Raw genomic sequence first — 15,248 nt, 5'->3', positions numbered from 1 at the left:
CATGCATACAACAACTTGGTTAGGTTTAAGAAAAGATTGTGGTTTGGGTTAAAATAACTATACGCTTGAAATACTTGGTTAGGTTTAGGCAGCAAAACTACTTAGTTAGTTAGGTCTTAGTCCTAGTTTAGAAAAAGATCGTGGAAGTGGCGTTACTTAAATGCGGAAGTTATGTGACTCACACGGAGTACAAACACCGGTCACCTGGTTGAAAGTCCTGTATTTTTTTACCCTCCCACGCACAAATCGCATTGCATCGTCTTTTCGTAGAACAACCTTTTAGAGGAGCTGGTAGGCAGTTTTTGTTACCTTCAGACAGAGGACCATCCCTCCATTCTTTATGCTAAGCTATGCTAAGCTAACCAGCTGCTGGGGTGTTAGCTTCATATTTATCATACAGACATGAGAGTGGTATCATTCTTCTCATCTAACTCTTGGCAAGAAAGGGAATAAGCGTATTTCCCCAAACATCAAACTATTCTTTTAATTTAAGAAAAGACAATTGGTTTGGAGCGCAAAAGCTGTGATTAAATTGTGATGTTTTTAATGATGCTGAAAGGTTTTTAGCATCACTGATCCTCATTTGGAACACGGCTCATTATATTCATAGCAGTGCTTAAAGAATATGTTAAATTTGAGACTTGAGAATTGTGGTTTTGGTGTTTTCACAGTCCCTGTAGATTTGTGCCACCATGGCAGCCAGCCCTGGCCTTGTCTGCGTCTGTGTTTGAGCCTGTCTTTGCATGGCTGCCTGTGTATGTGTGTCCCTGCATGCATTTATATGAGGACTCAGCTGTAAAAGGTCTTTAATTAGGATTGGATGGCTCCTAGTATTCTGGGTATTCTCCGCTATTACACAAGCAGACCTCCTGTGGGACAAGCGCTCCTAAATTAGAAACGGAGAACTGCTTTTCACTAAGATTTATTCAACCAATCCGTTTTTTCATCAAAGAGCAAAGGAGTCATATTTGCCTCTGTATGTCATGCATCTGGGACCATCTTGTGGCCACTCAACCAGAATTTATTTTAATTAATCTCCCTTAAAAGACAATGTCTTACAGTTAATTGCTTCAGCCTCTGTGCTGCATCAAGCTGGCATTCAGAATGATGATAAAGCAACAATGGTGTCACATGGTTTTGCAATTTGCAAAACACCATTGCTCCATCTGACAAATGCCCCTTGATGGCTCTTGTTAATGTCATTCTTAATCCGCACATATCCCCGCTGGGTAGATGTTATGGTTGAAGGGGCTGTCAGCCATCTGCCGTATGACAGCATCATCAGGAAAATGTCATGTGACTTGATGAGCTCACGTGAGACCTTGGTGACAGTGTCTGACACCTTTTTTATGACACTGTACGACTGGATTTGAAAGGGTTCTTAAAGGGGGAAGGGAAATAAATAGATTTTATTTACTAACAGAAAAAATGCAGCACCTATTGTACATATTGTCTGTTGGTGCAGCAAGATTATGGCATATTGTGGCAAGATTGTGGGCGGCATAATCCAAAATTGAGACTTTTAACTTGCAATCATCATAAAATCCATTTATAAACTACTGTTAGGTAAACATGTGATATTATGATATGAAGCTTGTTTCAAACTGTTTCATATTGTCAGCGAGTAAATCAAGTTCTGAGCTGATCAGAGACCAGACCAGACACTTTCCTGCTGGCACAGACAGAATCATCACATAACTGTCTCAGCTCCTTCCAGTTGAAAAGGTAATACTCTCCATCAGCGCGGTCTGCTTCGCTCTGTGTGCCAGCTCTAAATGGTTGAAATTCATGCCCACACATAGCATTGGTGTGATCTGCGTTGTGAAGGCTTCATGGCCCAAGAAATACAGTTTCTCAACCAATTTATTCAGACGCTGGTTGCGTTGAATACATAAATGGTACTATATTTCAAAAATGTGACAGCTCCTCTGACAAAAAGATTTATATCTCGGGGTAACACCAGTTTATATTATTAAAGCTGCAATTTTTCTTAAAAGTGAAATTTGTAAATGCTCATATTAACATAACAGTAAATAGACATCCTGACACTGTGTGTGCTTAAATATGCACCTTTGGCTGCAAATTGGCTTAAACTGCTTTTTAGATGGGCTATGGATATCAAGCGGTAGTGAATCGGATTTAATAGCACATCCAAAAATGATATAAAACAGTACGAAACAGCAATGCAGCAATCATAAATGTGCCAGGCAAGACTCGATTAAAACCCCAGAAAACATCTGCATTGTCTGATCCTTTTTGCTGCAGCTTGTCTGCATCTGGCATCTGTTCCTTCACCCTCTAGTACATACAGTACAGTACAGTTAGCTGCTTCAGCCTCAACCTAGATACTAACTCAAGATGGATAGCACATCAAGCACGACAGGCACTCTGCTGCCCCTGGGTTAAAATTCTCAACTCTTTCCAACAAACCCTTAATGTTTAGGGATGAGGATGCATTTGTTTTTTATATCACTTTGCTTCTTACTCTCAAATGGATATACAGTGCAGAAATAAATCATGAAATGAACCTAATGAACATAAATACAACTTTTCTATAAACAAGGGAGCTTTATACCCATTTCTTCTCTGTCCAGAAAATGATGGGGCGAGAGGGACGGGGAGAGACATTTCAGAAGGGACTGCTGTATAAAGTGTCTACTGACTGTCACAGTCAGTCTTGTGTAGTTCACTATGCACAGCGTGACACTGACACTTCACCTCTCTCTTTAGTTCAGAGTAACTGTCTGTCTCCTCTGCTCGGCTTGACAGCTGTGTTTAAGCAGAAGTGCCAAAATGGTTTAATAATGGTAAATAACTGCTTTCTACGGTAAAAAACAAATGAACACTATTTGGTAAATCCCCATTAAGAAGCTGCTGTCTTTTTTAAAATATATAATTGACTGCGTGGTTCCCATCCGACCAGCCTACTGCTGTACTGTAAGTGCTTGCTGAGTTGAACTGGCTAACCCCCCCCCCCATGACACTATCATTAAATGGGCCACAGCCCGAGAGCTCCAACTCATTCACATTTTCAATTCAGCGATTCTTTTGACACCGGCATTCTTCTAACAAAGTCAATTGGCTAAAGAAAATGACAGCCTATCTCTATTTTTTTCAACAGTGGCCCTCCCATTCGAACTCTAATTAATGGATAAAGCAGCTACAGCTGACAGCGGCCCTTTGATGTAGGGCTATCAGAATGTAATATGCCCCCGCGGCTGAGCTTTTATTAGCCAGTGTTTTGATATAGTGAGCTGAGCTGAGGTTAAGGGGCTACTTTGGCCTCCCAACGCTGCAGGGAGCCTGTCTAACGACCCTGATTTCACCCTCCACTCAAACATTTGCCTCTAAATTTTAGTCTTTCCTAACATACAAAGTCACTACTCTCTCTGTGTAGTTCTGTCTCTCTGTGACAGCTGTCAATCACTTGCATGGTAGCTCAAATAGAAATATGGGACGTCTGAAATTCTGCACCAGATGCCAATTTTTCCCACCGTTACAGTTGGCTACCTCTGAACATATACTTTATAAAACTGAGAAGTAATTGCAGGTTCAGAAGAGGAAAAAAATGAAGGATCTACATTTTTAAATGTTTTGACTGTCTAACATAATTGCAAATGTATTCAATATCAATGATTTAGTCAGAATATTATGCACCGGACTAAATTAATAATATCCTCTACAGTCATTTACTGCAAAAGCATAAGATGTTCAGACATGCTGTCTTAAGATAATGGATTTTAAAAACACTTCTCATCCTAAAACTTCAAATGAACTTGTTCAGCTCCTCATCTGCAATATTTAGTTGTACCGAAGTGTAAAATTGAAATTCATGTTTGCCTTCTGCAGTTACAGTACCATTTCTCTCTCTGCCAAGTAAAGCTTGGTCAGGTCTACCTGCCGGAGAGCTGTCTAAGAAAATACCTCATTGATCCTCGTTGCTCTATATATCTATTTTTTACAGCACTGAGCCTGGCAAGGCTGCCGTGACAAACTAAACTAAGGACAGTGCTATAACACAGGCTGTCAGACTCCTGAGGCAGCTGCCAGGAGAAAAAGCAAAAGGATATGGGACCAAATCAACGGCAGAGAAAAAGGAAAGTATGCGTATTTGATGCAGATAGCGCGTGCCAACATGGTCATTACTTCAGGCAATGCTCCTTTAATGAGCCAGGCTCTGGAACTGATACTGGGTTAGTACTAATGACTACCCATGTTCCTTCACGGAAAGATGCAGAGTTGGTGTGGACTGTGGAGAAGGCTTTTCATTATTTTATACAGCATTGTTATTTTGGAGTTTACAGGCTTGCTTGAAAAAGTCTGCAAGCAATTTTCACATTCACTCTAATGTTGGGTACAGTGACAATTTTCTCATTGTAAAACGTTGAGATTTATGCATCACCAACATGTGGTTGCACAAATTAGGTCTTGCACAGAGCTTTGTTGTTGCTTACGTGCAATGGCTGCAGAGGGGCCAATTTTTACAAAAACATCTTTTTCCAACTTACCCTTTGGGGTTAAATTTGGTATCTGCTGCTGTGTAGGGCTGGCAAGAAAATGAAACAAATCTTTTGTGTCTGTCTTTAAGGTGGTTATCTACTGGAACTGCACTAGTAGACCAACATACTACTTGAGAAATAGCCCCCTGAAGAGTAAGTAGGTCTGTCACTTAAAAAAAGAATAAGTTAGAACAGATATGAAATAGAGTGCAATATCTTGGAATCAAATTTGTAAAAATCAAATAATACCCCAAATACCATGGTGAGCTCATATCACCATCACCACAGGAAAACGGGAGCTCCATTAGGCTACAATTATATTCAGTTGGTTATCTTGGCTGGCAAAAAGCCCCAAAGTCAAAGTGTCATTGATCACTGCAGTGACAGTCCAGTGCAGTTTTGTATTCAGTACCAAGCTCCCATAGTAGTATCCTGGGGGCTGTTTTCTCAATAAGATTCTGACAGCAAGTTCTGTGGTCTATGTGGAGTTGCAAATGTCACTTTTCACTCCCATTTTTCCTCTTCTAAACTCTATCAGTCTTAACCTCTTGTTCCCTTTCCCTCCCACCGGCACCCCCTTTCTCTTTATTTTTCACATTTTCTTATGCGTCTCTCTGTGTGTGTATGTGCGCGTGGGTGTGAATGTGTGTGTGCATGTGCATGTGTATGCATGTGTATTGGTCTCAGAGGAGTGAGTTAACCCAGGGGTACAGAGGCGGGGAAGAGCAGCTGGAGATCCACTCTCCCTTGGTTCCTGTCCCAATTAATTAGCATGGACTAGGACGTATGCGCGCACACACACACACACACACACACACACACACACACACACACACACACATTACATATAGACTCTACAGTATATACTGTGACTCCTGGGAATCTAAATTCCCAAACCTCTTGCAACATAAGGACTGAAAAAAAGCTTAGCAGCTGTACAGTATAGTACTTAGTAGTAGTATTTAGACAACAGACAGAGTTAATTTTCTCCTTCTTTTAACACCAGATAAGTGGGGTTTAATGCATTAGGACAATACATAATTCCTGTTGATGAGTGTCAATGGAAAGCTCGTAGCTCTAAATCTATTTGATACAGACCTTTGTTTTGCTGCAGCCTTGCTTTCTTAATCAAGAAATATCTCAGAAATAAAACCTTTTTTATGCTCTGCTGCCCGTAAAGAAAGTTATCCGTGCTTTTATCTCATTCCTGCCTATAAGCCAGCGTTGTCTCAACTGGTCCAAAATGCAGCCTCAAGGCTTCACCATTTCAAGGAAACATTACATTTATCACTCATATCTTGGCCTCCTTTCACTGGCAACTGATTCATTTTAGAATCCTTTTTTAAAAATTGATTATCCTCAAGGCAAAACTAGGCCTGGCCACGAGCTATATAACCCAGGCGTGTAATTCCTGTGGGGGGGTGGTGGGACAGAATACACCCTAAAGCTATAAGAAAGCACATTTGTCCCACATTATGAGGATCTAAAGATTAAATCGGAAAACTGAGACACAGAGAAAGTCAGAGATATGGCTTCATCAATACACACCGAACAGATCGGAATAGAATGATGAAATTAATCAAAACTGGTACGGCTGTCAAATGTGAAAATCTGATCTTTTCCACTCTGTATGTGTGTCAGTGTGTGCAACCCACCCCTCTCTGGTTACCTAGTTTCCAAATCAAACTCTACTGTGAGCCATCCCCTCTCTTGATTCTCCTGGTGTTTTATTTTTCCACTTAATGAACAGAAATCCAACCACAGTTGTGCATGTTGGGTTAAAAGAGTAGCTCAAATAAGAGATGCATTTCCATTAAAATGCCATTGATAGCTATAATCGTTATATCTATAATAACAATGCATCAACTAAAAGGGGTCGCTCATAGTGATGAACCTAACCAACGTTGAATGTTGTGTTCACAAACTTCGACCGACAAATCCTACTCATTCTGCCTTTCACAAAAAGCATGCAATAAGTCGTCCACAACCAACTAAACTGTAACAGTCAGCCTCAATGTGAATGAACAAAATCACACCAATTTTACAAAGTAGTATAGGATCAGACTATGTGGGTTGTGTTTGAATTAAGATAGATATTAGGTTTATTGATTGATTATTTCAGTTGAGATAAATGGTCATGGAAATGGACCCAATTTTGCATTTCATTTTTGCTCGTCTTGAAAAAGGGTCGGTTGTGTCTGGTCCGTGCGTCTTTCAGTCATGCTTTGGGAAACATGGATCGAACACAGGTCCTTGGTGTAAAAGAGTTCTAAATCTGTCAACTCCAGCATACTGTAGGTGACGACTTGGACACTGACAAGTCAGACACACCAGTGAGGAGGGTTTTAAGCTAAAAGAGACTGAGACTAGTGACAACTGAACAGTAAAACTGACAGCTCTCACACAGCCGCCAGCTCGAACAACTAACAGACAGCTGGTACTTCGTTGGTATGGCTTATAATCCAGGTAAAAATTTAGAACCATCATTATGAAACTGTATTACACGATAATAACAGAGCCATCATTATGTATTCTGGATGAGATTTAGAGATATTTTCTGGCAAATTGATTAAAAAATGTATCCCATGTCTGTGTGGTGTCATTAAATAATCTACCTTTGTCTGTCTGCAATACATTCAGGCTTTTCCTTCTCTCTTTTCAAACTTACTTTCCTCTTCCACCGTGGGAAGGTGTAATCTGGATTCTGCATATATTAATAAGTGTTGTTTTAAACTCGTAAATATTCACATTTAAGGGATTCAAAATATATACATACTTTTTGCCACTCTCTGAAGTTCACAGCAGCCCACTTCCTGCACAGAACCGTGGAAGGAATTGTGGAGAAAAGTGTTAAATAAAAGATTAATTTAGCTTCTATTGCCATGATAATGGAAAACTATTATTATTTTACTGTACATGATAACTAGGCATTGGTGATATGATTAGTTGACATTTCCTTCTTCATTTCTGGGGACATTCTGTCTTGGCTTTAATCAAATGTTGTTTGGGTGAGTGACCATTAAAGGGTTTGGGTGTCTCTATCCGTTTGCATCTCACCTGACGGGTCACAAGGTCGCTTGGTGTTGTCACGCACTCTCTTGGCTTCCCCTACCACTGCTATGCTGATGATACCCAACTATTCTCCCACCATCCGACACGCATCACTGTTTGTGTGACCCATATCTCGGAGTGGATGTTAAGGCACCACCCAAACCATTAACAATACTGAGGTGATGCCAACTGGGGAAGCAAAGAACCTGAGTGTGACCCAAGATGACAAACTGTCATTCTCAGCAAACATCGAATCAGTAGAGTAGAAGGATGTGGCCCAGATGCTCATCCAGGCATGTCGACACTCAACTGCAGATAATGTAATAAGTGTGCATGTTGTAATAAAGAAATGTAATACAAATGATATTGTAATAATCTAATAATAATAATAAGTACTAATATAAGAAAAACGTGAGCAAATATGTAATAACTTTTAGTGCATAATGTAACAAGTTATTCGATTTTATGCAAGAAGGACAGATGGACTTATTTGACTTGCCACAAACACTAACTTGAAACTATTCTGTTCAAAATGTTAGTAGGTTTGCAATATTCACTTACAGGAATCAATATCCATCAGCACAGTCTTAGCAAACAAGAAAAAAAGGGGGGACATCAAGAAAAGTGTTTTTTTATCTGCAGACTAGTAGAGCATTTAGTAGTATTTTATTAATTCCTTGAATTGAAAAATATAATATTTCTCAACAAGAAACAAATTACAAGACTAGTCCCATAAATTTACATTAAAATGCAAACACAGGTCCTCAGGATTCATTGGCACCTGACCTGACAAGGGAAAGTCACCCTTGCATCATGACCTAGAATCACACCGTAAGCTGTTTTGTAGACACCCAAAACACGATTTATTGTTGCCTTGCTTCTGGTCACCGGGCACAACACATACGCATTACATTACAGAACTTTTAGATCTTATTAAGTTATTGACACCCACATTTTTTTGTTTGTTTTCTAAGTCACCGAGATATAAAGCAATGCTGGCTTAAGGTTTTATTCAATTTGGTGCCTTATGATAAGAAGGTATATACACTCACCGGCCACTTTATTAGGCACACCTGTCCAATTGCTTGTTAACACAAATAGCTAATCAGCCAATCACATGGCAGTAACTCAATGCATTTAGGCATCTAGAGGTGGTGAAGACGACTTGCTGAAGTTCAAACCGAGCATCAGAATGGGGAAGAAAGGGGATTTAAGTGACTTTGAACGTGGCATGGTTGTTGGTGCCAGACGGGCTGGTCTGAGTATTTAAAAAAGTGTTGATCTACTGGGATTTTCACGCACAACCATCTCTAGGGTTTACAGAGAATGGTCCGAAAAAGAGAAAATATCCAGTGAGCGGCAGTTGTGTGGACGGAAATGCCTTGTTGATGTCAGAGGTCAGAGGAGAATGGGCAGAGAGGTTGGAGATGATAGAAAGGCAACACTAACTCAAATAACCACTCGTTACAACCAAGGTATGCAGAATACCATCTATGAACGCACAACACGTCCAACCTTGAAGCAGATGGGCTACAGCAGCAGAAAACCACCCGGTACTAGCACTGGCCACTTTATTGGGTACACCTTGTACCCAATAAAGTGGCCGGTGAGTGTAGATTTCCCGGCTTGCTGCTCTTTCTCTCTCACACACATAAAAACATGCAGCAGACAATCTCTTACCGAGGTCTTTTTCATTGCCACAAGCCAGCGTTAGCATAGGGCCAGCTAATCACGGTCCTGTCCCTCAACTGCTTACAGTAGCACATTTTCTCCCTCTTGAACAGGATGGAATAAATTCAGATGATATGGTCTCTTTTTAAATAATCTGTAGGGAGGTGAAATAAAGCAGGAGAGTGGATTACTATATATGTGTAGCCCTCACTCTACTGAGCATATTGATGTTACCCGCTGGACCCTGACTCTTATTTAATCATGTTTGGCTCAGACTAGTTTCTGTACCTTTCCTCTGGTTCCAGCCTAACATATAGGGAGAATATATGATCTTAAGCTCAGCTTGTGGCCGTTGGTATAAAGCAAAAGACTACAGAGCTGCACTGACTTGGAGGGAGTACAACCATTTCTTTCCAACTGCATGTGCCTTTTATGGAGCAGGCTAAAAAAAGGGGGTTAAGTTCACAGAAATCATCAAATAGGGCCAGTAGATGAGCTCCACTGCTTCTAATAACAACATCATCTATCACTGTCATTTAAGGGCTCAGGGAGAAGAAGGCTTGAATCACTCTCAAGTTATCCCCAGATGGCAGAAACTGAGCTTACAGTACAGTGAGAGTCTTGTTCTCCATGTGGCAAAACTGAGACAGGAACATGGGAAATAAATGCATAGAGACAGCTATGACAGCAATAAAAAAGCAAATATTCTACAGAAATCTTGGTTGCTCAGCAGTGGAGGGCACACAGCATTTTTTATGTCGCCCAGTGTGTCATCTGAAAGAGCAAAAGTTCATTTAGAATAAGAAAAAGAACTTCAACGCCAGTCACAGAAACAGCGTAAAAGCTGTATACACAATAGACACTCCCAGTACCGTGACAGTGCTGACGAGTGGATTTTGGAGAGGAGCTCTTTTGCCCCACACAGAGGATTCGCTTATGAATATCGTTTAGACAGGAAAAAAATCATTTCGAGGCATTATGAAACCATCCACTTCTGGCGGTATTTTTACATTGTTTTGTATGGTCATTATAGAAGCCTCTGTATCACAGGCAGACAGGGAGAGGGAGAACGAGAGAATTGACCTCTTGGTAACGTGGGTGGGCATTACCACATCGAGAGGTTGACAGGCACAAAAGGCTTCAGCTTACTCCAAAAAAGTCGATTGGATATTGAAAAAGCGACGACACATTATTATGTAAGTGCACATTACAAGCAAAAAAGCATTTTCCCATAAGAGTGTGATGTGCCGCTCAATTATACAAAGCAGCTCTATTTCGGAGAGAAAGATAGAGGCAGAGGCAGAGAAAGATTTTTGCCTCGAGCTTACATTATCAGCATGCATACAGTCTTTTATTTATCTGTGTATAACAATAACAGTAAGATCCCGCGCAGCACGGCAGACCCATCATCGCTCTTCTCCAACCATTCGTCTGGATTTACAGTCAACACGACCTGATGAGTGAAGTGCTCCCATGTGTCAGCAAACAATTTGATTGAAGAACAAATGCTCTCAGACTGCCATAAAGGAACAAAAAACATAAGGGACTGTCTCTGTTGTGCCCTGCTGGTGTCAGCACATCAGTCACATGTAAATGTCGTATACATTTATAATACAAAACTATTCGGTAGTAAAAGAGCACATTAAGGAATGAGGTGAATAAGGTACAACTTCTTTGCTTCTGGTGAGATCTTTTATGACAACTATTCTGCTGCAATGAGCAGCGTTTTTGCATAAAACTGGATGATAGATAAAGATTAATAATGAGTACAGATCAAACATTATATCCAACTCTCTTTCGCCGTCTCTTCTTTCCCAGAGTGAGGAGGAGGCAGCGTCTGTCCTTCAATAAATCAACTCATTCCAATGTTAAAATTTTATCGACTACTGTGGAGGTGGAAGGTCTGAACATTGGATGGACTGGGAGCCCACACTATTATAGCTGATGATGTGGATACTCTACTTTTATGTCTGGTTTTATTGGGGATTAAAAAAAAAAGGCTGTCTTTATAAATTCATTTTCAATTTTGCTTTGATCTGCATGGTTGACCGTGCTACCCACTCACAATCAGTCATCCAATTCACTCTTTGTCATTTAGTATGCCAAAGTTTGAACAGTTTTGGTTATTTCAGATGAAGGTTATTTAAACGTATTAAATATATATGTGTGCTCCCGCGTTTTTTTCATTTGTGCACACTCTGTTGCTGCCAGAACGTCTGCCTCGCACAGTCTGAAGAGATGCAGTGCATTTTGGGGCAGTTGAGTATATCCAATAAGATCATACTTGCTAATTTAGTATTCATCCAGGCATTTCTCGCATACACAAAATCCAAATACTCTGCCCACACCATCCTGATGAAACAGATTAGCTGAGTTTTTGAGTATTAAACTCATTAAATGATATCTGAATTGTTAATTATTTTGTCATGAATATGTACGGTTATAGAAAGATTACTCAAGAGTTGAAACTTTTTTAGGGACTTTAACAATAAAGGACTTATTCTGCTTTGGAGTCTTTTGACGACATTGAGTTAGACTTTTATTTCTTTGTCTGTCGTGCTTTTTAGAATTAGAGAGAACATGAACCCTACGCCCCCACCCCACATCACAGACAAACACACACACTGCCTGTACATCCGCACCATTCTGCCTGCTGCAGCATGTGCGAAGTCCATCTCCAGCGTCACAAAATAAAATAAAATACTGGGTCGTGTATTATGGAGGAACAGTACACACTGTACACACTCCAGACATCCAGTCCTCGAGGACAAGCAGACAGATGTACCAACAGACTGACAGACAGAGTGGTGCCAGGATAAAAACTCCACCCTCTTTGGCACAACAGAAGGAGGACAGGATTGTCTAGTCACACTCCATGTGTAGAGCGGGATAACCGCCTTATGTGGCTCAGCGATACAAACCTGGAGATCTGCACATGGAGCCAGAACAAATCAGTACATCCAAACACACACTCCACATAAACGGTATTCGTATACGTATATATTTATTTGTATACTGTGTTTGGAGGTCATTCAGAATGGGTTAGAAAATCAGCTCCCAGTTAATTCTCCGACCTCCAACTCCTATTCTGCCTGGCTGGGTCTCCGAATATGTCATCTGTCTGTGTCATTACCAATCAGACAGATTGCTGCATATAATTTATATGGTATTTGTTTCTTAAATCATTGTTTCTTTGGAAGATTATAAATGTGGCTTGACTTTTATGGCTCAACTTGCACTCAAAACAGGTTCTGTTTCCTCCAGGGTTTACTCCACAATGACTTTATATGACTTTATAAAACCGGCATTCATACCCAAATTTACATCTCAGCAGCCCATTTCCACTGATATCAGTTCACAGCAAAAACAAATACTGCGCTATCAGAAAATGCTCCTTTGGCTGCCTGTGAGGAAACGATGATGCCGTGTTAGCCTTTAAATCAGCTGAGTTGGCTGACCTTTTGGGCTGTGCAACAGATACATGGAACTACTTAGCATAAAGTGTTGCGAATTAGTCTGTTTCTATTTTTTTACTCCGTTTTTTTTCAGTCTGTTGCTATTTCCGACAGTTGTTCTTTTCAGTTACGGAAGAACACTGTTACGTGCATCACACACTGTTTTTGTTTTTTTTAGCCCAAAGCCTCTCTGTAGGGAGGAATGGATGGAAATCATACTGAACGTCACATGGATGCAGTGCCCACATGAGAGTCAGGAAAAGGGGCTTTATGAAGGAAAAAGCAGAAATAGCAAAACTCACACTAGAGAAAAGCAGCTTATCTTTTTTTTTTTCTCCCTCACTCTTCTTATTTCCTACTCATTCTCCCGGTTCCCATGGTAGTGTTGTGTTTTCATGAGCACCTGACTCACGGCAGCTCTCTGGGCTGTGGGGGAGTTATCAGTGAGCCAAGCCAGATGCCCTCTCTCTAGGTAGCTGGCTGCATCCAGTACTGTACCTCTTCTGCCTCTTCTGCCCACACAAACTGTCCTCTGGGCTCCTTACACAGACACATCGTAGAGCCACATTGTGCGTCTTCATTTTTTTTTAACAATGATGAGAAAAAAGGAGGCCTCGGGTGTCCTCACTAGGTTGCTGTGTTCCAGATATCATAAAGTCAATGACTCAAGGTAGAAAGAAATGTCTCTCCGGCTTCTTTGGCTTGTGGCACCTTAAATAAAATGTTCCAGCTCCTGATCCCCTTTGTGCAACAATCACCTGCATAAAAGATGGGTTTTTTTCAACCTGTTATGAAATGAAATAGATGTGTTTATGTGTATTAGATATCCTATTGCAGAGTGTGAAACATCGTCATGTGATCTGTGTGAGGATGATGACTAGAAAACAACTGCTTTAAATTAGGATGTTGCATGCACCGGCAGGCTGAGAGCAGAGAGCAGATGGTGTAATGAGATATACTGTAATAACACTGTCAGAGCTTCTGCCTGCATGAAACTGCACTTACACAGTGGAGCAGCAATCATCACAGGCCATGTGTTTTTCTATGAAATTGCTGCTTTGTAAAATTACAACCATTGCATTCAGCGTCCTTAGTGTACTGGGGGTCTGCCTGAAAGTTCAAAGCAATGCATTTCAAATTAATCTTATTGTTCGGTGAAGCCACGGGCTCATTTGGTCACGATAACATGCATAAATGGGCTTGTAGGGCTCAGTTGGTACATCACGGTGTGATCAGTGCAAGGGTTAGGAGTTGAATTCACAAAGGATCTACCTACACTCACTGTACCGTAAGATGCTTTGGTTGACAGCACTGTACATAACATGTTCCTTCTGTAGCATACTGGAGCACACATGTGGACTTGGGGGTTCAAAGGTGTGCTTGCAGTACAATAGATTCTCCTGAAAAGTCTGACCTGATTTTCAGTTGTCATATAAACAGCCCGCAGATTCACACAAATCCTATTCAATTATGTAACTCCCTGTTGTGTAAGTGAACACAGCCCATCGAGCATGACGTGACTGGGGTCTTTCTTCGACACAAGTAGCCTACAACTAATTTACATATAATGACTACTTAAATATTATGAAGGGAAAGTACAGGTAAGGTGTTTTAGGTGTTTGTACAACTGAGTAGAAACGTGGAGCTTAAGCTTTTGTGTGCTCTTTTAAACATGTCTGAATGCATGAGGAGGGGGTGAAAAAGGGTGGTTTTACAGTATGAAACAATACCCCCTCCACACATAATGGATACCTTTCAGAACTGAAAATGATGAGCTGTAAACGGGCTGAAAGGGATGTTTTGTTTGTCAGATTGGTTTGGTGGCAAGACAATCAGTTAGCACCAATAACTGACAATTCTAGTGAACTGAATACGGAGGGTAGGCGTATGATTGTGGTCGCTACCCTGCTGCAAACAGGATTGCTCTCCGTATCAGCAACATGCAGGCAAAACACACAGATTTAGGCAGAAGAGAACACACAGCTGAGCCAATGTACAATAGCAGAATTAGCATACGGTAGTAAAATCACCCCTTCACCGCAATGAGTTCAGCTAGTATCAGACAGCTGCACAGTTCTTCTTTCATCTTTCTCACTGTCTGACCTTGAGGACGAGGTCTACATCACTATTCAAAAGATACAACACTGCATTCAGGTGAGCATCACTTGAGATTTTACGACATTCACACCAGAATATCAGGACTGTGGTGAAATAAGTAAGCTGTTACTACTATTATTATTAGTAGTAGTAGTAGTAGCAGTAGTAGTAGTAGTGTTACAGCATTTACTGTACATCCCTATGATTGAAAGCACAACAAATGTCTACTGTCATTCTGATTTCAGCTGATAAACTGGACCCACAGCTGACACTGTACCAGCATACGAGTGAGCCTGGTTTATAAATGCTAAGGGCAGAACTCCATTCATGTCACTGCTAATAGAAAGCTGTGCATACAGAGTAGAAACCATCATTAACATCTGTCGCTAGCGGCAAATGTATGTTAGTCATTTTCAATTATTAGCATTGTGCAAGTTTCTGGTGTTCCAGATGTTCATACTGTACATGTTCCCTA

The sequence above is a fragment of the Sebastes fasciatus genome, chromosome 7 (genome assembly GCF_043250625.1).
Source record: "Sebastes fasciatus isolate fSebFas1 chromosome 7, fSebFas1.pri, whole genome shotgun sequence".
Lineage (NCBI taxonomy): Eukaryota > Metazoa > Chordata > Actinopteri > Perciformes > Sebastidae > Sebastes > Sebastes fasciatus.
The sequence above is the reverse complement of the archived record's forward strand: the minus strand, read 5'-3'. Positions refer to the sequence as shown.